The sequence below is a fragment of the Sciurus carolinensis genome, chromosome 4 (genome assembly GCF_902686445.1).
Source record: "Sciurus carolinensis chromosome 4, mSciCar1.2, whole genome shotgun sequence".
NCBI classification, from domain to species: domain Eukaryota; kingdom Metazoa; phylum Chordata; class Mammalia; order Rodentia; family Sciuridae; genus Sciurus; species Sciurus carolinensis.
The window spans coordinates 73935712-73958997 of NC_062216.1; the positions used below are offsets into that span (position 1 = coordinate 73935712).

Genomic DNA, 23286 nt, shown 5'->3' on the forward strand with positions numbered 1-23286 from the left:
GGCGAACTCTGAAAACACCAGGAGAGATTTTCCAGATTCACAGAGCTGGGGGAACACAGGTATTAATCAAGGTTACCTGGTGGGGAGGAACCCTTTTAAACAAAGAGCATTAAGCATAGAAGCAAGTATGAACTAAAATAGATTATTTAATATACAGATGGTTGTCCAGATTCTAATCTTTTAAATTATTGTTTATAAGGTGACCTATACTTACATAAGATGCCTGGAAGAGAAAAACAAAGTTATTTTTGAGAAATATGCATTATTTTTCAAATATAGTATCTATCAACCAAAAGTACCCATATCAAAAGCATTTCCATAGAAAATCAAGAGGAAAAAGAAAAAAATGAAATATTTTCACATAAGAATTATTTGTGTTCCCTTATGGATAATTTAAATAAACGTACTTAAAATATTCACATTATTAATGACAATGTACATCTTGGCAGAGAAATGATATACAATCCATTAAGAAATTGAGAGTTAAAAAAATGTTAAAAATTAAAGCTCAAAGGATCAGTCTGTGAACACAGCATAGCATTAGAAGATAGACATAGAAAAGTGGAAGACTATAGGAAAACAAATATTAAAACACAGAAAGACAAAATAATAACATATAATTAATGCATAAACAGTAATGATTATCAGCCAGGCATGGTAGTGTACACCTGTAATCCCAGTGGCTCAGGGATTGCAAGTTCAAGCCAGTCTCAGAAATTTAGTGAGGCCTGAAGCAACTGAGTGAGACTCTGTCTCAAAATGAAAAATAAAACAAGAAACAGGCTGATATGTGTCTCTGTGACTAAGTGCACCTGTGTTCAATTTCTAGAACTAAAAAAATGATCATTCTTAAGGATACTTCCTCAGGGTTTTCAAGATGGCAGAATAGAGGAGTTTGCTTTTCTGACTGCTCCGTGACATGAAATCAAGAAAGCAGAGAGGTTGCTTCTCAGCAAGTGAGGTCCTGGAAACCTTCAGGGACATAGTAAGTCCACGGGGTAGAAACTTTATTGCCTCAGCTCCATACTGTTAGAAGAATAGACACATAACAACCAGAAAAAGCAAGGCAACAAATCACCCGAAACAAACCAAGATACTCCAGTAACAGAATCCACGGTAGAAGAATTGTCAGAGAAGGAGTTTAGAATGTTCATAGTTAAACTGATCTATGAAGTAAAGAATGGCATAAGGAGGCAAACCAGAGAGAAAATACAGGAAGGGAAAGATCACTTCAGTAAAGAGATAGAGATTCTGGAATTAAAAAAACAAAAAACAAAAAACAAAAAACAAAAAACAAAACAAAAAAAAAAAACAAAAGAAACAAAACAGAGATCCTTGAAATGAAGTAATCAATAAATCAAATTAAAAATTCAACTGAAAGCATAACAAAAAGGCTAAACTTAGAATACAGAGTTTCAGGCAATGGAGACAAATTGTATAATCATGAAAACAAAGTTGACCATGGAGAAAAGATGTAAAGAGACTATGATCATAGCTGCCAAGAACTATGGGATAACACGAAAAGACTGAACATAAGATTTATTAGGATAGGTGAAGGCTCAGAGATATAAACCAAAGGGATACATAATCATTTCAGTGAAATACTATCAGAAAATTTCCCAAAACTTAAGAATGAAATGGTAAATCCAATACAGGAGGGTTATAGGACCCAAAATATACAAAATTACAACAGACCCACACCAAATCACATTATTGTGGAAATGCCTAACGTACAGAATGAGGATAGAATTTAAAGGTTTCCAGAGAAAAACAAGTGACATTTAAAGGGAATCCAATCTGGGTATCAGCTGATTTCTCAACCTGAACCTCAAATCTAGGAAGTCTTAGATTAATATATACCAAGCTCTGAAAGAAAATGGATGCCAGCCACAAATACTATACCCAGTATAATTAAGCTTTAGCATAGATGAAATAAAAACCTTCCATTATAAACAAAAGTTAGAAGAATTCTCAACTAGAAAGCGTGCACTATAGAACATTGTCAACAAAATATTCCAAGAACATAGAGTATGGATATTTGTTTCATTCCACTATCGTTCCTTCCCCTTCTCACTCCCCTCTCCTCTACACAATCCAACACTTCTCCATTGTTCCCTTACCCCCTTGCCTTCACCCACCATTATGCGTCAGCATCCACTTGCTAGAGAAAACATTCAGGTTTTGGTTTTTTGGGATTGACTTATTTCACTTAGCATGATATTCTGCAACTCCATCCATTTACCTGTAAATGCCATAATTTTATTCTTGTTTATGGTTGAATAATATTCCATTGTGTATGTACCAGAGTTCCTTTATTCATTCATCTCTTGAAGGGCTTCTAGGTTGTTTCCACAATCTAGCTATTGTGAAATTGAACAGCTATAAACACCGATGTGGCTGGATTTCTGTTGCTTTTCTTGTGCCAGCCTAGCTTGGATGGGGGCTAAGCAGTGTGGAATCAAGACTCAGACTCTGGGAGTTGGGTAGAAGTAGGCATGTGGTGAGCAGTCTGCAAACTCATTTATTATGGTAGTACACAAGAGTTTTAAAGTTCCTTTGACCAATCATCATTCACCATGGTTGTACTTTTGTCCTATCTGAAGCGACATCCTTTTCTTAGGTCTTTCAAGCACTACCCTTTGGTTCCCTTGGTAATGCTGACGTCAATTTGGGGAAGTTGTGTACTTTCTGATGTGGCCAAAGTGGAACTCTCCTTCCCACAGGTTTCCCTGTCGGGCCTGTATGTGTGAAGGTTTTCCTTATACACTTGAGATGTTCACCGCTGCCTTCCAAGAACTAGGATTTCTCCCAACATTTCCCCATTTTTATTAATTTGGACTAGGGATTCCTTCAGGAGGACTTGATTGACCTGAACCCTTGTAAGTCTCTTGTTGAAAATGGACCACAAACATTTAAGAACTGCAAGTATTATAAGAAAGAGTATACAGGCTAATCCTAATGTGATCAGAATTGCAGGATTCAGCATATTTTTTAGCTTTGACCATATTTGATGTATTGTAGTTGTACCAAATTGATTAACCCTAATTTTTGTCATGTTTGTGATTTCTTGTTCAATGAGGTGTGTTACATTGAGAAATTTTTGTGACCATTCGGCCTTTTCCTGTTGCGCAAGTAAACTTCTGGCATGTGTAAGGTTACGAACAGTAACATCTGTTATACAAACAAATGAAGGTTGAGTGATAATGGCACACCAAAATTTTTCACTATCATTAAATAATCTATTTGTTGTTGTTGTATGTCTATTTGGGCTTGTAAATTTTGCATGCCATCAAAGGTATGTGTGGCTAATGATGTATGGCCATAGAACAAATCAGAGGAGGAGTGTATAGTTTGTTGAAGGGCAGTAGCAGTGGCTCTGGACTGGATTAAGGCAGCAGCCGAGCTGGTGGTGGCAGCAGTAGAGTCAGTCAAGGCAGCAGCTATGGCGGCAGAGATTCTGAAGTTTCATTTTCTGCAGGATCCAGTTGATGGTCGTGATGAGAGTTGTTCTGTTAACTAATAGGGAACATTAGATCTGTGTCAGTAACCACCGTATACAGAAAGGAGGGAGTATGAACCATGATATGAGGTGGGATATTAATATCCATATGGTTAGCAAGAGCACAGCTTAATTGTGCACAGTTAATTATACTACCTGTGAGGTTGGTTGGATTGAAGTTTGAAACTTGAATAACATAAAATGGAGGTTGTACAAACACTTTATCTTGCTGTTGGTAATGGCCTTTATCTCCATATATAGTGGCATTCAGGAATTTCAGGGGAGAAAGATTTGTGCAAGTGTGCTTGTTGCATAGGTTTTTTAATGTGTGCTAAAGGAATTACTAGCATTATAGGACTCAAAGTGAAAGGCCGTGGTTTCAGATGAATCATTGAATGACGGATCAGTGAAGACCACGGGAATGGCTGCATCATGATCAGTCAGTGTTCCATTAGTCCCAGTTAAGTAGGGTCTGTGGCATAGAACACGAGATGGAGGGTAATTAAGTGTGTTAGGTGTGGGGCAATCATAAGGGATACTTTGGGGATTGGAGGGGTTCATTGTGTCATTGGGGGCATCTGGATAAAGATCTGTCACATCAATGTTGTCTAGTGGTCCCTGAAAGTAAATGGGATTAACCAATGTAGGACCACCAAGGCCTGATTTGTTGGCCTTTTGATTATTTGAGTTCAGCACTTTGCATCTTTTTAGGGATTCTACATCATTCATGAGACAAAGGATGTTACTAGACCAGTAATACTGCAGAAAGTTGTCTCCATTACTTGGATAATTTAACTGGACATAATCATCTTTATAAAGTGATGTATTTATAAAAATTGTATTTATAAGCAAGAAACTTAGAGAATTCTTTATATCAATGCTGATGTTAATGGGTGACTTTGTTGGGGTATTTGACATAGTAGAAAACCTAGGAAATGAAGGAGCCTGATTATGGACAAGCTGAAGTACGGGGAGTTGGTGAACAAGTGTCCAAAGGTCAGGAGGAGAACTTACCTGTGAGGTAATTACCTGAGAGTTAGCAGTTATAATAACACACATGAATAAGAATAGAGTGCTTGGGCTATTGACCCCGGATGGTGATATCTCCATGGCTTGGGTGGCTAACGCCTTTGTGTCACCCCATGTTATCTTGTGGTCTCTCCGATGTGGGGGCCACTGGCATCGTCTCGTTTGATAGGCTCAATCTTTGGAATTTGGCAATTGGTGGTTGGCTTGACATTTCTGTCTGGTATCCAAATGGGGATAGAGGTGGACTCTGGGAAAACACAAGCAAACCCTCTTCCCTGGGTGGTAAGAGGATGTGGTCCTTGCCATATGGGTGTGAGTGTGTCTTTCCAGCGTACTAGTGGTAAGAGGGTCATAGAAGGAAAGAAGACCCAATATTTATATGTGGGGTAACTTCGTTGCTATCAAATGTGAGAAAATTAAGTGTAAATAGAATGTGTGTGTGTGTGAAGTTAGGGTCCAGGCATGCATGAATGTCCTTTTGTTTTTACAACATTTCCTTTAATGTATGATTAGTCCTTTCAATTATTCCTTGCCCTTGTGGGTTATATGGAATGCCATTTGTGTGGGAGATACCCCATGATGTTAAGAATTGCTGGAAGCCAGAAGAGGGGTAGGCAGGCCCATTATCAGTTTTTATGGCCCAAGGGACTCCCATCATTAACATAGCCATTTTCACAGTGTTTATTGCATTTGAGGTTTTACCCCCAGATTGTACAATAGCAAAGGTAAGCTTGGAATAGGTGTCCACAATGACACGTGCATATTTTAATTTGCCAAAGGAAGGAATACACCAGAGTATGTTAGGGGATAGGCCTCTGGGGTTAACTCCTTGCTATTGAAAGGGACCAAGTGGTGCCATAGGGGCACAATGTTTACAAGTTTGCACCATGTGTTTACATTGTGCTAAAGTGAGTTCAGGAAATAGTACCTTTAAGTTACTAGCTGACAAGTGAAACTTAGTATGAAGTATACGTGCTTGCTCCAATGCATTCAATGAGAGGGAATAGCAAGAAATAAGTTTTTCTGCTTGATCATTACCTTGTGCAATGATCCCTGGCAAGTTTGTGGGGGATCTTACATGGGAAATAAACCACGGGTATTGTCTGTTTTCCATGAGATCCTTTAAAGCTTGCTGGGATTGGTCAATAAGTCTATTGGTTGGTCTGAATACAGAAAAGGGGAGTGACTTTGCCACTTGAACAGAATATTTGCTGTCTGAAAAAATGTTAACAGGCATGTGGGGGAACAGGAGAAACACTACTATTATAGCCATTAATTCTCCTAATTGCAAGGTTTCCACATGAGTGATATGCAGTTTGTCTATAGTTTTTATAACAACTCCAAATTTATGTTTATTTGCATCAGTGAATGCACAAGGAGAGTGGGGTATTGGTTGTGTGGAAAGAAACACATTTTTTGTGGGTGTAATCTCTAAAGATTGCAATGTCTGTAGTAGTTTGTTAGGAGAAAGGTGATTGTCGAAGTGTCCTGGAAATCCAGAGGGTAAGGTTTGAAATTGGGTATTATTTTGTCTGAGGGGTAGGATTTCAGCATGAGTTAATGGAAGTATTAAAGTGTCAGGATCTGTGTTAAAGACTTTATTACAGTAATATCTTATTTTGAGTCCTATGAGGATAATACTTTCTAGTTTTCTGGTTATCTTGTGGCATTGACTCCAAGCAAGATGTACCCAGAATAGGGGGCCATCCTGTTGCCAAATGACACCATTGGCACCCCTGGAGACAACAAGACAATCCCTAGCAGGGGTTGGCTTTCATCATAACATTATGTTTTTAGGTCAGCAAGACAGTTATTGATGTGATTGTCTGCAGTGCTTGTGGAGTTAGGGTAATTTTCTTTGAAGGTCAGGAAGCTTGTTGGAATAAGTCGAATAAGGGGGTTAAATCCTTTGGAGGGATGGCCAGAAAAGGTTTGATCCAATTAATCTGCCCACAGAGTTGTTGTAACTCACTTAGGGTATGTTTAGTTTTGATCATTAATGTGGGTATAAGAGGTCTAATTTCTGTTGAAATCTAGTATCCTAAGAACTCAAAAGGTGGCCAGTGTTGCACATTATCAGTAGCCACATGTAGTCCTAAGATTGCAAAGTTGGCCGGAATTTGCTTAAGGCAAGTTAGTAATTTAGAGGCATCGCTTTGTGTGAGTATAATATCATTCATGTAATGCATTATTAAACATTGCTTTATGAGGGGCCTAGTTGCATGGGAGATAAAGTACTGACACATGGGGGGACTATTTTTCATTCCTTGGTGTAGCACTGTCCTTTGAAATCTCTGTGTGGGAATCATAGTGTTTGGTTCCCATACCATAAAGGCAAAGTATGGTCTATCTTGTTGTGCAATAGGAATTGAGACAAAGCAGTCTTTTATGTCAACACTGATTATATGATAATGTTTTGGAATACTAGCAGAGTGAGGGAATCCTTATTGAAAGCATCCCATCTTTTTCATGAGTTTATTAATGGATCTTAGGTCTTGTAGAAGTCTATGTCTATCATTTCTTTTTGGAATGATGAAAACAGGAGTGTTATGTGAACTAGTAGAAGGTTCAATGTGCCCAAGAGTCAATAGTTCTTTCACTAGTGTTTTTAGGATGGTAAGCTTAGGTTCTAATATAGGCCACTGTTCCACCTATATATTATCTTTTGTATCTCCTTGTATTGGAATAGGTTCAGGCCTTTGAAGTAATGGAATAGTGGCCATTAGAATTTGGGGGGGCTGTCCCACAGAAAGACCTATTTGTCATGCACCATGATCTCATCATAAAAGACCTTATTGTCTGTTGTCAAAACAGTAGTCATCATTCCTAATATATCTCGTCCCCATAAAGTATTTGGGACTTCAGCAAATAGGGGGCAGAAAGCACCCTTTTCGCCATCTGGGTCCTGCCAGATTACAGAGGAGGACACCTGACAGGTGGGTGAAGACCACCTATACCCTGCATGTGTGGGCCAGCTATTATTGTTTTCCACTGCATCTTTGAAGTGGTGGTGGAGTCTATAATAGTTATATCTACCCCAGTGTCTACCAAGCCTTTAATAGGAACTCCATCCAGGTGCATAGTCATTTTAGGTTTGGTGTCTAAAACTGGCAATGTCCAGCGTACCTGAGGAGCAGTGTTCATCCCTCTTACTTGTGGGGCTGAGGGTTGCCCCTGTTGCATTTTACAATTGTCTCTTTTGCAATCTTTTGCCCAGTGACATCCTTTTCTACACTTAGGACAAGGAGTTTTTGGATTTGGGTGTGTGTCGTGTCCCTCGCCTGCAAGAAAGCACGACACAGGAATCTTCCTTCAGCAGTTTAATCAGGACCTTATTACTATACAACCATGGATTTTTCTTGTTCTGCCTTGAGCCGAATTCGTACACCTTTATACTTTTGCAATAGCCAATCTACTCCTACCACTTGGCCTATGCTCATAGGTGCTCCCGCATGCAACAGTTGGCATAACCAAAAATGGGCGTGTTTACCTAGAATGCACCTCAGGCTTTAGCGGAAGCCGGCGCCATCTTGTCATGGCGGCATAGCGGCTCGCCACAGGTGTGCATTGTCTTGGAGACAGTATTTCCTAATATTTCCTCCTTTATTGCATTCCCAGTGTATGGGTCCAGGTTTGTCATATGAGGTATTTTTCATTTGCTCAAATGCCAATTTATTAATGGTGGCAGTGAGAGCAAGTATAGGGCTAGTGGTGGGTGTTACTTCCTTTGTGGCCGAAATCCATTTAGAGATTGCTTCACTCTTAAGAGGGGCGATGGCATTTTTAGTTTCAGTATTAGCCCCTTCCCATGACAATTGTTTTATCAATGAGTCTTGATCTGGACCGGGAGGCATTCATTTTTCAATGACCTCAGTGACTCACGATAAAAAGTCTGAGAACCAAACTACCCCATTCACAATAGCTTCGAAAAAAATAAAGTATTTGGGAATCAATCTCACAAAAGAGGTGAAAGACCTCTACAATGAGAACTACAGAACACTAAAGAAAGAAATTCAAGAAAACCTTAGAAGATGGAAAGATCTCCCATGTTCTTGGATAGGAAGAATTAATATTGTCAAAATGGCCATACTACCAAAAGTGCTATACAGATTCAATGCAATTCCAATTAAATCCCAATGATGTACCTTACAGAAATAGAGCAAGCAATTATGAAATTCATCTGAAAGAATAAAAAACCCAGAATAGCTAAAGCAATCCTTGGCAGAAAGAGTGAAGCAGGGGGTATCGCAATACCAGATCTTCAACTCTACTACAAAGCAATAGTAACAAAAACGGCATGGTATTGGTACCAAAATAGAAAGGTGGATCAATGGTACAGAATAGAGGACATGGACACAAACCCAAATAAATACAATTTTCTCATACTAGACAAAGGGGCCAAAAATATGCAATGGAGAAAAGATAGCCTCTTCAACAAATGGTGCTGGGAGAATTGGAAATCCATATGCAACAGAATGAAACTAAACCCATATCTCTCACCATGCACGAAACTAAACTCAAAATGGATTAAGGATCTCGGAATCAGACCAGAGACCTTGCATCTTATAGAAGAAAAAGTAGGTCCAGAGCTTCAACATGTTGGCTTAGGACCAGACTTCCTCAACAGGACTCCCATAGCACAAGAAATAAAAGCAAGAATTAATAACTGGGATAGATTCAAACTAAAAAGCTTTCTCTCAGCAAAGGAAACTATCAGCAATGCAAAGAAAGAGCCTACAGAGTGGGAGAAAATCTTTGCCAATCATACTTCAGATAGAGCGCTAATCTCCAGAATCTATAAAGAACTCAAAAAACTCTACACCAAGAATGTAAATAATCCAACTGACAAATGGGCTAAGGAAATGAATAGACACTTCACAGAAGAAGATATACAAGCAATCAACAAACATATGGAAAAATGTTCAACATCTCTAGTAATAAGAGAAATGCAAATCAAACCACCCTAAGATTCCATCTCACCCCAATTAGAATGGCAATTATCAAGAATACAAGCAACAACAGGTGTTGGAGAGGATGTGGGGAGAAAGGTACACTCTTACATTGCTGGTGGGGCTGCAAATTAGTGCAGCCACTCTGGAAAGCAGTGTGGAGATTCCTTAGAAAACTTGGAATGGAAACATCATTTGACCCAGCTATCCCACTCCTTGGCCTATACCCAAAGGACTTAAAATCAGCATATTACAGAGATACAGTCACATCAATGTTCATAGCTGCTCAGTTCACAATAGCCAGATTGTGGAACCAACCTAGATGTCCTTCAATTGATGAATGGATAAAGAAAATATGGTAGATATATACAATGGAATATTACTCAGCCATAAAGAACGATAAAATTATGGCATTTGCAGGCAAATGGATGAAACTGGAGAATATCATGCTAAGTGAGATAAGCCAATCTCAAAAAACCAAAGGAAGAATGATATCGCTAATAAGTGGATGATGACACATAATGGGGGGTGGTAAGGGTTAGTGTTGGGGTTGGAGTTGGGTTTAGGGAGGAGGGCAGGAATGGAGGAAGGAAGGACTGTATAGATGGAGGGGAAGGGTGGGAGGGGAGGGGGGAAGGGAAAAAATGGCAGAATGAATCAAACAACATTACCCTATGTAAATTTATGATTACACAAATGGTATGCCTTTACGCCATGTACAGACAGACAAACAACATGTATCCCATTTGTTTACAATAAAAAAAAATAAAATAAAAAAGAAAAAAAAAAGTCTGAGAACCATTTGTTAGGGGATTGTACTAGATTTTGAAAGAGTTCTTTGGCTCTCGGGGGTGAAATATTTTTGAGGGCTTTCACTGCCAACTCCTTGACCTGGTCAAAACACATATGGTTACCAATTTGCGATTGTGATTGTGGGCTAACATAAGCACCAAGCCCTGTAAGCATGTCCAACATTAAGGGGATGTTGTGTGCCATATTATTATGTGCTATTTGTTCTACTTCCTCCTTGTTGGAGGTTTTCATTGCAAAAATTGTGGGTGAGTTAAGCAAGCTCTAAGGAGATTCAACCAGCCAAAGGGTGTTTGAAGATTGGTGGACCATTGATTGAGAACCTCCACAAAGTAAGGGGAATCGGGACCAGATTCTTGGGAGGCCTTCCTAAGAAGTGCCAAATCTGGGAGTGGAGTAGGGATCCAAGGCCTGATGTCCCCATTGGGTCCAAGATTGACTGGATATGCTGCAAATAGGTTTCTTGGGGAGAGAGGGGGCCCTTTTATCCTGCCAGGTTTTTTGGAGATAGCTCTGGAGGGAACTGGCGATGGCAAATCCTTCCAAGGGTATAGAGGAGGAGGACCAGTCAGAGGATGTCCATTACAATTATTGGTTTCCTTCCCCTCATCCTCGGAAGTTACAATGCTTGAAGCAGAGACTTGGAGGGTCATTTTTTTGTCATCGAGAGAATCACTGTGATTTTAAATAATGTCTTCTGCTGAGGAGCCCTGAAGGCTGGCAATGATCACTAGCAGGATTGGGATGAAGGACACCAGTGGGAAATGACCATCATGAACTTCTCTTTTCCTAGCAAGGTAAAGAACTCTCATCCAAATTTGGGGGTCCCAAATGTTTTCAGGGTTGATGCATGGGGCAATGATTACTGTTTTTTCCCAATATCAGTTGAGATCTTTTGGTTTCACTTTAAGCCCACACTGTGAGAGAAATGCCTTTAAGACAGTGAGTTGTGGCGCTCACTGTGTGGTGGGGATATTTCCCATTGTTATGGAGTGGAGTTATACGGAAGGGTGGAGTTGAATTGGGGACCAGAGTCAGAGGATCTCTCAAGAATAAACAGAAGGACTGCAAGGTAACCTGCAATGAGTATCCCTAGGCCTAACATCAGGGACCAATGGGAAGACAAAGGGATCCTGTTTTCAGACATACAGAGGTGTTTAGGATCCAATGTCCTGTCCTTAGTAGGGGACTTCTGAGAGTTGCTAACAACGGCTATATGCCCAACAGTGTCTCCAGTAGAAAATCTCCACAGAGGAAGATCAGTCCCTCATGTGAATTTGCTGGGGTGAACCAAATTAAAAATGGAGCTGCTGCTGAAAAGACGACTGATACAAGCGGCGGTGTGTGCCTATTCTAGGGGATCAGTACGATGAAGACGGACAAGGAAGAAAGGGGGAAGAGGAGTCCTGTGTTCACTTCACAGGCCTGTCAGCACACAAAACATAAAGGGGCCCTTACCAAATCAGGGGAGATTCTCTAATTCTGAAGTGTGTGAGTAGTTGGGGGCACACTGGGGGCCAAAATGTTGCTTTTCTTGTGCTGGTCTTGCTCGGATGGGGGATAAGGGATGTGGAATCAAGACTCAGACTCTGGGATTTGGGGTGGAAGCAGGCATGTGACAAGCAGCCTGCAAACTCGTTTGTTGCACAAATATACTAGACTTTTATAGGTCCCTTGACCAATCACCCTTCACCATGGTTGTACCTTTGTCCTAACTGAAATGACATCCTTTTCTTAGGTCTTTCAAGTCCTGCCCTTTGGTTCCCTTGGTAGTGCTGACAACAATTTGGGGAAGTTGTGTACTTTCCAAGGAGGTTAAAGCTGAATGTTCCTTCCCACAGGTTTTTTGGTTGGGCCCATATGTGCGAAGGTTTTCCTTACACACTTGAGACATTCACTGCTGCATGCCAAGAACTAGGATTTCTACCAACAGATTTCTGTAGTGTGCTGATTTTAAGTCCTTTGGGTATAAACCGAGAAGTGGGATAACTGGGTCAAATGGTGGTTCCATTGCAAGTTTTTTGAGCAATATCCGTACTGCTTTCCAGAGTGGCTGTGCCAATTGCAACTCCTTCAACAATGCATGAGTGTGCCTTTCCCCCCATTCTCGCGCCAACACCTATTACTGCTTGTATTCTTGATAATAACGATTCTAATTGGAGTGAGATGAAATCTTGGGGTGGATTTGGTGTGCATTTCTCTGTGAATGGTGTAAATCTCCAGCATGTACAACCATAGAAATGAAAAGTTGTACCCATTTGGTACAATGAATCAAAATGCATTCTATAAAAATAAAAATTAAAAAAAAATTAAAAGAAGTCAGAAAAGGAAGGAGGCAGAGCCTTGAATGAAGGAGGAAGAAGAAACTCAAATAAAAATTTGGTGTTCCAGAGATAAAGGCTAATTGTTGACCAAGTTAATTCTGTCATACAATCAGAGTGAAGAAAGTTTAGCCAGTGTGATTGTCTGAATGGGCCCAAAAATAAAGTCAAATTCTGAACCTAGGAAAATTATCTAAAAGACACTATCTTGAGTGATAATCCAAGTCTTTTGTTAATTCTTTAACAAGAGCTTTCCAAAGTAGACTGATAACCAAGGGAAGATGTAAGAAAATATCGATATGGAAATATGGGTTTATCTTTGTAGTTTGTCAGACTACATTCATGCCCCAAACTATTTACTTTTCAGTGATGACAGCTGATCTGAGAACTGATTTCATGCCCGTTATCACTTTTAAATATTATTCATTCTGAAAAGCAATTGATAATATGTTTTTATCAATAAACAGCATCTCATATATCTGGGGATATCATAGTTAAAAATCCTTTAAAATTAAAGCCTTATAAAAGCAAAAAAAAAAAAAATCCATGAGGATTAAATTTAAATAAAGTGAAAACTAACAAAGGGAGGAACTACACTAAAGGAATAGTCAACCAAAGGAAAACCAAATTCAAATTAAAAACCAGAAATATACTCAAATAACTGGGAATACAAATCATATCACAATAATAACCTTGAATAATGATGGCCTAAACTCATCAATTAAAAGACATAAACTGGAAGACTGGATTAAAAAAACAAGACCCAACAGTCAGCCATCTCCAAGAGCCTCACCTTATAGTCAAAGACATCCATGGACTGAAGGTGAAAGGATGGAGAAAGAACATATCACTCACCTAGATCATGTAAAGAAGCAGGGGTTTCCATCTTCTGTCAGATAAAGTGGACTTCAAGCCAAAGTTAATCAGAAGGGACTTACATACTGCTTAAGGGAAATATACATCAACAGATAGAACTCAAACAGTGGAGCACCTACATACATGAAAAGAATTCCTTTTCAAAGTCAAGAATCAAATAGACCAAAACACAATAATATTGGGTGATTTTAACACACTACTCTCATCAGTAAATAGATCCTCTAAACAAAAACTTAATAAAGAAGCTATAGAACTAATGATAAAATTAATAATTTAGACTTAATGGACATATATAGAGTACTTCATCCATCAGGACTGAATACACTTTCTTCTTGGTAGTACATGGATCCTTCTGTAAATTAGACCATGTCTTAAGACACAAAGCAACTCTTAGCAAATACAAAAATAATAGAGATAATACCTTGCATTCTAACAGATCATAATGAAATGAAATTAGAAATTGATGGTAATATAAAAAAATGAAATCTACTCTAACACCTAGAGACTAAATACTATGCTATTGAATGACCAATGGATAGAAGAAGAAATCAGGGATGAAAAGAAAGTACTTAGAGGCAATTGAGAATTGAGATACAACTTATCAAATCTCTGAGGACATTATGAAGGAGGTCAAAGAGAAAGTTCATTGCACTGAGAGCATTCTTTAAAAGAATAGAAAATCACCAAATAAATAACCTAACATTACATTTCAAAGCCCTAGATAAAGAAAAACATATTAACGCAAAAAAGCAGTAGAAGACAGGACATAAGTACAATAAGAGCCAAAACCATTGAATTTGAAACAAACAAAAAATTTAAAAAATAGATGAAACAAAAAGTTGGTTCTTTGAAAAAATTAAGAATCTCTTAGCTGAACTAATGAAACAGAGAGGAGAGAAGACCCAAATCACTAAAATTCACAATGAAAAAGGAAATATCACCTGGACACTATTGATATACAGAAGATAATCAGAAACTACTTTGAAATTCTGTACTCAATAAAATTGATTATCATGATGACATATACAATTTGCTAGAGACATATGACCTGCCCAAACTGAATCAGAAAGACAGAAAATGTAAACAGATCAATTTTCAGTAATGAAATAGAAGACACCCTCAAACACCTACCAAACAAGAAAATCCCAGGACTAGACAGAATCTCAACTGAGTTCTACAAGACCTTCAAAGAAGAATGTCCTCAGATTATTTCATGAAATAGAAAAAAAGGGACCCCTTCCAAACTCACTCTATGAAGGTAGTATCACCCTGATACCAAAATCAAAGACACATAATGGAAAGAAAACTACAGACCAACATCCCTGATGAACATAGATGCATCAATTCTCAATACAATTCTGACAAATCACATAAAAGCATATTAAAAAGATAGTGTACCATCATGAAGTGGGGTTCCACCCAGGGATGCAAGGTTAGTTCAAAGTACGGAAAGCAATAAATGTAATTCATCACATCAATAGACTTAAAGACAATAACCACATGATCATCTCAATAGAAGCAGAAAAAGCATTTGATAAAATTCAGCACCCATTCATGTACAAAACACTAGAAACCTAGGGATAATAGCACATTACCTCAACATGGTACAAGCTATATACACTAAACCCAAGACCAACATCATTCTAAATGGAGAAAAATTGAAAGCATTCCCTTTAAAAGCAGGAAGAAGATAGGGATGACCTTTTTCACCACTTCTACTCAACATAGTCCTTAGAACTCTAGATAGAGAAACTAGAAAAAGTAAAAATTAAAGAAAAATGAATAGGAAAACAGCTTAAACTATCCATATTTGCGGATGACATGATTCTATATTTAAAAGACCCAAAAATCTCCACCAAAAACTTCTTGAACTCATAAATAAATTGAGAAAACTAGCAGAATATAAAATTAATGATCATAAATCAATTGCGTTCCAATACACCACTGATGAATCAGTGGGAGGAGAAATCAGAAAAACTTTCCCATTTACAATTAAAAAAACTTGGGAGAGATCCAAGATGGCAGACTAGAGGGTGACTGCATCTCCCGTCGCTCCAGAACCCAGGATTCAAGAAGGGGAGGCATTGAGAGACTCGAACTAACATAGAGCCGCAGGGTGAGTCTCTCCCACCAGGTGAAGCTCGGCCTGCGCGGCAGGCCTGGCAGCTTCTCAGAGCAGGGGCAGGGCAGCCAGAGACTACCACAAGCAGCCCTGCTCTCGCCAGTGGCAGGCTCACTGCACAGCCAGCTTCTTGGAGCAGGTCACCCAGTGAGAGCCTTTCCGCACAGAGCCAGCTCCAAACTGTGGACCCAGCGGTGGGTCCCGGCCCGCAGGCAACTTCTGGGACCAGGGCAGGGTAGTCAGAAACTTCCCCAACTGCCCTGCTCCCTCCTGAGGCAGGCGTGATCTACAGCCAGCTCCTTGGAGCGGACCTGCCCAGTAAGTGCTTTTCCGCACAGAGTCAGCCCCCAGCCCTGGAACCAGTAGCAGGCTAGGGGCAGCTTTCTTCAGAAGCACTGCATTATCAAGTTCCTCCAAGACTTCAGGCTACTGAAGGCTGGAAGGTGATATACTAGAAATCTACAGGGACACTATAAGCCAATAGAGGAAATCTGCAATATCTCAGAGTCCCACTGATATTTGACCGATATGAGAAAACAAGGGAAGAAAATGTCCCAAACAAACCTAGATAGTATATCAATAAAACCCAATGACAGCACAGCAGAAGAAATGTCAGAACGGGAATTCAGAATGTACATAATTAAAACAATCAGGGAAATAAATGAGGAGATGAAAGAGCAAATGCAGGCATTGAAGGAGATGAAAGAGCAAATGCAGGCATTAAATGATCGCACCAATCAACAGTTAAAAGACCAAATATGGGAAGCAAGAGATCATTTCAATAAAGAGTTAGAGATACTGAAAAAAAAAAAAAACAGAAATCCTTGAATTGAAGGAAACAATAAACCAAGTTAAAAACTCCATAGAAAGCATAACCAATAGGATAGAACACCTGGAAGACAGAACTTCAGACATTGAGGAAAAAATATTTAATCTTGACAACAAAGTTGACCAAACAGAGAAGATGGTAAGAAATCATGAACAAAATCTACAAGAATTATGGGATATCATGAAAAGGACAAATTTAAGAATTATTGGGATTGAGGAAAGGCACAGAGAAACAAACCAAAGGAATGAAAAATCTGTTCAATGAAATAATTATCAGAAAATTTACCAAATCTGAAGAATGAAATGGAAAACCAGGTACAAGAGGCTTATAGGACTCCAAATATACAAAATTACACAGACCCACACCAAGGCACATTATTATGAGAATACCTAACATACAAAATAAAGACAGAATTATAAGGGCCGCGAGAGAAAAGAATCAAATTACATTCAGGGGGAAAACAATAAAAATATCAGGAGATTTTCAATCCAGACCATAAAAGCTAGAAGGGCCTGGAAAAACATTTACCAAGACCTGAAAGAAAATGGATGCCAAGCAAGAATCTTATACCCAGGAAAACTTACTTCTAGATTTGACGACGAAATAAAATCCTTCCATGATAAACAAAAGCTAAAAGAATTTACAAAAAGAAAGCCGCATTACAGAACATTCTCAGCAAAATATTCCATGAGGAAGAGATGAAAAACAACGATGCAAATCAGCAAAGGGAGGAACTATCCAAAGGAATAGCCAAATAAAGGAGAAACCAAATCATGTCAAAAAACAAAAATGAGTCAATGACAGGGAATACAAATCATATCACAATAATAACCCTGAATGTTAATGGCCTGAACTCATCAATCAAAAGACATAGACTGGCAGATTAGATTAAAAAGAAAAATCCAACAATATGCTGCCTGCAAGAGACTCATCTCATAGAAAGAGATACCCATATTCTAAAGGTGAAAGGTTGGGAAAAAACATTCCATGCACATGGACACAGAAAAAAAGCTGGAGTATCCATTCTCATTTCAGATAATGTGAACTTCAAGCCAAAACTAGTCAAAAGGGATAAAGATGGACATTACATACTGCTTAAGGGAAGCATAAATCAGCAAGACTTAACAATCATAAATATCTATGCCCCGAACATTGGCTCATCCATATATGTCAGACAAATCCTTCTCAATTCCATAAATCAAATAGACTACAACACAATAATATTAGGCGATTTCAACACACATCTCACCACTGGATAGATCTTCCAAACAAAAATTGAATAAAGAAACCATAGATCTCAATAACACAATCAACAATTTAGACTTAACAGACATATAGAGAATATACCATCCAACAAAGAACGAATACACTTTCTTCTCAGTAGCACATGGATCCTTCTCTAAAATAGACCATATTTTATGCCACAAAGCTACTATTAGCAAATACAAGAAGATGGAGATACTACCTTGTATTGTATCAGATCATAATGGATTGAAATTAGAAATAAATGACAGAATAAAAAACAAAAACTTTTCTAATACCTGGAGATTAAATAATATGCTATTATATGATGAATGGATAACAGAAGATATCAGGAGAGAAATTAAAAAATTCTTAGAAGTAAACGAGAACAAAGACACATCATATCAAAATCTATGGGACACTATGAAAGCAGTACTTAAAGGAAGATTTATTTCATGGGGTGCATTCAACAAAAGAAGTAGAAATGAACAAATAACAACTTAACACTACAGCTCAAAGCCTTAGAAAAAGAGAGCAAACCAACACCAAAAGTAGTAGAAGACAGGACATAGTGAAAATCAGAGCTGAAATCAACGACATCGAAACAAAAGAAACCATCAGAAAAATTAACAAAATAAATAGTTGGTTCTTTGAAAAAATAAACAAATTGATAAACCCTTAGCCACAGAAAAGTCCAGGACCAGATGGGTTCTCAGCTGAGTTCTACAAAACCTTTAAAGAAGAGCTCATTCCAATACTCCTCAAAGTATTCCATGAAATAGAAGAAGAGGGAACTCTCCCAAACTCATTCTATGAAGCCAATATCATCCTGATACCTAAACCAGACGGAGACAATTGAGAAAAGCAAATTTCAGAACAATATCCTTAATGAACATTGATGCAAAAATTCTCAAAATTTGAGCAAATCGCATAAAAAAATATTAGAAAGATAGTGCACCATGATCAAGTGGGTTTTATCTCAGGGATGCAGGTTGGTTCAACATCCGGAAATTAATAAATGTCATTCATCTTATCAACCGACTTAAAGTCAAGAATCTCATGATTATTTGGTAGATGCAGAAAAACCATTCAATAAAATACAGCATCCTTTCATGCTCAAAACATTAGAAAAAATAGGGATAGTGGGAACATTCCTTAATATTGTAAAGGCCATTTATGCTAAGCCCATGGGCAATATAATTCTAAATGGTAAAAAACTGAAAGCATTCCCCCTAAAAGCTGGAACAAGGCAGGGATGCCCTCTTTCACCACTTCTATTAAACATTGTCTTTGAAATTCTTGCCAGAGCAGTTAGATAGGCCAAGGAAGTTAAAGCGATATGAATAGGAAAAGAAGAACTCAAACTATCCCTGTTACCTGATGATATGATTATATATTTAGAGGAACCTGAAAATTCCGCCAGAAAACATTTAGAACTCATAAGTGAATTCAGTAAAGTAACAGGTTACAAGATCAATGCTCATAAATCCAATGCATTTTTAGACATAAGTGATGAATTTTCAGAAAGAGAAGTTAGGAACACTACCCCATTCACAATAGCATCGAAAAAATAAAAACTCGGGAGTCAATCTCACAAAAGAGGTGAAAGACCTCTACAATGAGAAATACAGAACACTAAAGAAAGAAATTAAAGAAAGCCTTAGAAGATGGAAAGATCTCCCATATTCTTGGATAGGCAGAATTAATATTGTCAAAATGGCCATACTACCAAAAGTGCTATACAGATTCAATGCAATTCCAATTAAAACCCCAATGATGTACCTTACAGCAATAGAGCAAGCAATTATGAAATTCATCTGGAAGAATAAAAAACTCAGAACAGCTAAAGTAATCCTTAGCAGAAAGAGCGAAGCAGGGGGTATCACAAAACGAGATCTTCAACTCTACTACAAAGCAATAGTAACAAAAACGGCATGGTATTGGTACCAAAATAGACAGGTAGATCAATGGTACAGAATAGAGGACATGGACACAAACCCAAATAAATACACTCTTCTTATACTAGACAAAGAGACCAAATATATGCAATGAAGAAAAGATTGCCTCTTCAACAATTGGTGCTGGGAAAATTGGAAAACCATATGCAGCGGAATGAAATTAAACCCCTATCTGTCATCCTTCACAAAACTCAACTCAAAATGGATCAAGGACCTCAGAATCAGACCAGAGACCCTTCATCTTATAGAAGAAAAGTAGGTCCAAACCTTCAACATTTTGGCTTAGGATCAGACTTCCTTAACAGGACTCCCATAGCACAAGAAATAAGAGGAAGAATCAACAACTGGAATAGATTCAAACTAAAAAGTTTTTTCTCAGCAAAGGAAACTATCAGTAATGTGAAGAGAGAGCCTACAGAGTGGGAGAAAATCTTTGCCCCTCATACTTCAGATAGAGCACCAATTTCCAGAATCTATAAAGAACTCAAAAACTCTACACCAGGAATGCAAATAACCCAATCAACAAATGGGCTAAGGAAATGATCAGACACTTCACAGAAGAAGATGTACAAGCAATCAACAGATATATGAAAAAATGTTCAAAATCTCTAGTAATAAGAGAAATGCAAATCAAAAACTACCCTAAGATTCTATCTCACCCCAATTAGAATAGTGATTATCAGGAACACAAGCAACAATAGGTGTTGGAGAGGATGTGGGGAAAAATGTACACTCATACATTGCTGGTGGGGCTGCAAATTAGGCAGCCACTCTGGAAAGCAGTATGGAGATTCCTCAGAAAGCTTGGAATGGAACCACCATTTGACGCAGCTATCCCACTCCTTGGCCTATACCAAAGGACTTAAAATCAGCATACTACAGAGATACAGTCACATCAATGTTCATTGCTGCTCAATTCACCATAGCCAGATTGTGGAACCAACCTAGATGTCCTTCACTTGATGAATGGATAAAGAAACTGTGACATATATATACAAAGGAATATTACTCTGCCATAAAGAATGATAAAATTATGGCATTTGCAGGCAAATGGATGAAAGTGAGATAAGCCAATCTCAAAAAACCAAAGGATGAATGATCTTGGTGATAAGCGGATGATGATATATAATGGTGGGTGGGAAGAGTTAATGTTAGGGTTAGGGTTAGGTTTAGGGTTAGGGTTTAGGAGGGTGGCAAGAAAGGAGGATTGTATAGAGGGAAAAGAGGGGTGGGAGGGGTAGGGGGGAAGGAAAAAATAACAGAATGAATCAAACATCATTGCCCTATGTAAATTTATGATTACACAAATGGTATGCTTTACTCCATGTACAAACAGGAAAAAACATGTATCCCATTTGTTTATAATAAAAAAAAAAAGAAAATACCTAAATCATATAGCATATTTCTGGAAAAATATCTGTCATCAACATGATTACTATTCTGCCTCAACTTCCCTTAAAATAAAACAGATTCAATATTTGTATTAGATATTATTAGATGCTTAAAATATACTAATTAATATAACACACTTAAAAAAAATAAAAAAATAAAAAAACTTGGAAAGCAATCTAGTAAAAGAGGGGAAAGTCCTCTATAATCAAAACGACAGAACACTAAAGAAAGAATTAAAGAAAACCTTAGAAAATGGAAAGATATCCCCTGGATAGGCAGAATTAATATTGTCAAAATGGCCATACTGCTATACAGATTTAAAGCAATTCTCATTAAAATTCCAATGACATACTTCATAGAACTAGGGAAAGCAGTCACAGAATTCATTTGTAATAATAAGAGGCCCCAGACAGCCAAAACAATCCTTAGCCAAAAAGTAATGCAGGAACCATCAAAATATCAGACCTTAAACTATACTACAGAGCTATATTAAAAAAAACTGCATGGTATAGGAACAAAAATAGAATTGAAGACCAATGGAATGGAACAGAAGACTCAGAGATATACTCACACAAATTATAGTTATCTCAGACTAGATGAAGTCTCCATAAACATATATTGGAGAAAAGATAGCCTCTTTAATAAATGGTGCTGGGAAAACTAGAAATCCATATATAGAAGATTGAAATTGAACCCCTACATTTGACTCTGCACAAAACTCACCTCAAAGTGGATCAAGGACCTTGACATTTGACCAGAGATTCTGAGAATACTAAAAGAAAAAGTAGTCCCAAATCTCCAACATATTACCTCAGAATGGACTTCCTCAAAAAGACTCTGAAAGCACAAGAAGTAAAACTGAGAATCTATAAATGGGATGGCATCAGACTAAAAAGGTTCTTCACAACAAAGGAAACAATCAAGAACATGAACAGAGACCCTACAGAATTGTAGAAAATCTACCACCTGCACCTCAAATAGAGCTTTAAACTTCAGGATATACAAAGAACTCAAAAAAATTAACACCAAAAAGAGAAATAACCCAATCAATAAATGGGAAAAGGAACTGTATAGGCATTTCACAGAAGAAGAATGTGAATTTTCCAAAATTATATGAAAAATGTTCATCATCAGTAGTAATTGCAGAAGCGCAAATTAAAACTACACTGAGATTTCATCTCACTCCAGTTAGAATGGCAATTATCAAGAATACAAGCAACAGTAAATGTCGGCGAAGTTGTGGGGAAAAAGGTACACTCATACATAAGTGGTGGGACTGCAAATTGGTGCAACCATTATAGAAAGCAATATGGAGATTCCTTAGAAAACTTGGAATGGAACCACCATTTGACCCAGCTATCCCACTCCTCGGTTTATACTCAAAGGAATTAAAATCAGTATACTACAGTGATGCAACCACATCAATGTTTATAGCAGCTCATTTCACAAGAGCCAAGCTATTGAACTAACCTAGGTGCCTTTCAACAGATGAATGGATAAAGAAAATGCAGTATATACACACAATGGATTATTATTCAGCCTTAAAGAAGAATGAAATTATGACCTTTGCATGGAAATGCATGGAACTGGAGAATATCATGCTAAAGAAAATAAGCTAGACCTCCCAAAACCAAATGTCTGATGTGCTCTCTGATATGTGGTTGCCAACCCATAACAAGGGAGAATAGAGAGGGGAAGTATAGAAGGTCAGTGGATTAGACAAAGGGGAATGAAGAAAAGAGGGGGAAGGGAACAGGAAATAGGAATAGACATAACTTCCCTGTGCTCATACATGAATACAAAATCAGTGTAACTCCACATCATGTTCAACCACAAGAATGGGATCAAAATTGGAATTGGTTGCACTTCATGAATGTATAATAAGTCAAAGTATACCCCACTGTCATGTATATCTAAAAACAGAAATAAAATTTATCATGTTGCAGTGTGGCAATAATGAAATGTCTGAAATAGAATCAAGAAAACAATCATGCTTACAAAGCTGTGAAAAAAATTAGGAATAAATTGACCAAAAATGGGGAATTTTTCTACAATAAAATCTATAAAACATTAATGGAAGTAATTGTAGGACTTACACAAAAACAAAGTGGAATGTCATGTCATGTTTGTGGATTGGAAAAATCAATATTGTTAAAATATCCATGCTAGCATCAATTTTGTTAAAATGTCCATGCTACCCAAAGTAATCTACAGATTCAGTACAATCCCTGTCAAAATGACAATGGAATTCTTTGCAGA

General features: G+C 37.9%; 2 pseudogenes; one reads left to right on the top strand and one right to left on the bottom strand.

Annotated features, from left to right (window-relative positions):
* LOC124982756 (antigen WC1.1-like) overlaps positions 1-8065 on the bottom strand; it is a 181071-nt pseudogene extending 173006 nt beyond the window's left edge.
* Positions 8066-11503: 3438 nt separating this feature from the next.
* The window catches only part of LOC124982757 (protein tyrosine phosphatase domain-containing protein 1-like), a 55422-nt pseudogene continuing 43639 nt past the window's right edge, over positions 11504-23286 (top strand).